The sequence below is a fragment of the Octopus bimaculoides genome, chromosome 14 (genome assembly GCF_001194135.2).
Source record: "Octopus bimaculoides isolate UCB-OBI-ISO-001 chromosome 14, ASM119413v2, whole genome shotgun sequence".
NCBI classification, from domain to species: domain Eukaryota; kingdom Metazoa; phylum Mollusca; class Cephalopoda; order Octopoda; family Octopodidae; genus Octopus; species Octopus bimaculoides.
In genome coordinates, this window is record NC_068994.1 from 43,648,356 (window position 1) to 43,650,767 (window position 2,412).

A 2,412-nucleotide genomic window follows, 5' to 3' on the forward strand; every position below is an offset into this window, starting at 1 on the left:
TGACTTTGGACAAAAGAGACTGACAGAATAAGTGGCAGACTTAAAAATAAGTACAAGTGTTGATTTGTTCAAGTAGACCTTTTAAGGCAATGCTCCAGCATGGCTGCAGTGCAATGACTAAAAGCAAGTTAAAGAAAAGCTTAAAAAAATTTTTTAAAAACCATGAAACGAAATTTTGTTTTTAGAAGTAAAGATGGGATTTTGAAACCAAGGTCAGTGTGAATATTTCTAAATTTTTATCACCATTTCAACTTCATAAGTTTCATCGCAGGCTCTTAAAATATTTCTCTCTCTTTTTTAAGTAAGAGCTGATTCTTGTTAAAAATTGAAGCTCTGATGTCATCAAGTTGCTCAACATGTTAAGAATAAAACTGACTAAATTAGGTAAATAAATGACAACTACATTATATTAACATGTCTTTATGTATAAATAGAAGGGAGCCCATAGATAATAAATACAGTACAATATTATCTTATGTAATCAAAAATCAAAGCATAGAGTATAAAAAAAAATGTAGTTCTTAAAGAAAAAAGAAAATGAGATAAAATTCACAGAATTTTAGATACATTTGAAATACATTCTTACACACTTCAGTTAGACTGCAGTCGTTTGTGACGTTTTTTTTTTTGTTTTAAATTTTATTTTCAAATATTTATCCTAATCAGAAATCAGAGAAACGGAGGTGCAAATGGCTCATTTTTGCATTTTAAACAGTACACACACGAATAAACACATACTTGCTTGTTGCATGTTGAGGTTTCAGTTACTTGTGAACATCTTATAGAATAATGAGTTTTCCCTTTCTTTTCTTTTAATTATCACATTGTGGAACATCGTAAAAAGACCTTAAAAGCTCATACCACTAAATAGAGCAATTATGAAGGTATTTTTTTCTCAAAGAAGCTGTTAACTACTCCTTTCTTTTACATTTGAAAGAAAGAGAATTTCAGAGGGTATACAGCTAAACTTCTCTCGGACGGTTTTCAACAATTTATGAATTTGATTGTAAAGATATAGGTGGACACTAAATGTGAATTTCACTGTATACATAGAATTTATTACAAAACTGCAAAATTGTTCCCATATAAATCATTTTTATCATTTGCTGGTTCACTTTCATGGAAACCACATATATGTGTGTATGTACACACTCAGACACAAGTATATTGAGATATGTGTGTGTGTGTGTTTATGTATATGTGTATATATATATATATATATATATATACACATATGTATACTCACACACACACACACACACACACACACACACCCGCACATATATATATATGCAAGTACATGTGATAAAAAGCATAGTCAGTCATACATAATTAAACACATGCATTTTTGTATGTGTTTGTATTCATAGGTACTAACTCTGACTCAGATGTGTGATATACATGTATTTATATATAGATATAAATATATAGACATATAAATATGTACATACATATATATATATATATATACACACGCACATAGACATATACATACACATATATATATATGTGTATATATGTATATATATATATATACATATATATATATATATATATATATATATATATATATATATATATATATATATATATATATATATATATATATATGTATCTTTATATACATAATGTGTAATATACACACACAACACATGTGCGTACATACATGTATATCAATGTATCTACACTTTACATGCACTCACATCGACATATACATATGTATGTATGTGGGCATGTATATGCATGCACAAGTACACACACACACACACACACTAATATCTACCAGTTTTATACTTATACCAGCAGTTCAATGGTTAATTTAACCACAACCAATAGAAGTAAGAGGAATGCATTGAATACTTTTACATACACAGTAAATTCCAGTATTTCACCATATACATATTTATATTATATTATATTCCCATATGCTGAAATCTGGCATTTTCACAGTACATCTAACACTAATGACACAGAAGTTATACACAAGTTATCAACCAGAACAACAACAACAATGACAACCATTTGAGATGGGAAAATATTTACAAGATAATGATGACGATGATGATGGTGATGATGACGGTGATGGTGGTGATGATGATGATGATAATTCAGTGATAAAGTACATTACAGTAGGTTGGTTATGTGTGTGTTTGTATACATATATATATATATAAATATGTATATATATTATGTATATATGTATATATATATAATATATATGTATATATATATGTATTTATATATATACACACATAATATATATATTTATATATATACACACATATAATATATATATATATATGCACATATATATATATATATATATATATATATATATATATATATATATATGTTTAACTTTTAACCCACCTCATCAGCCTCAAGAGCGTTAGTACTCTAGTTCAGTTCATG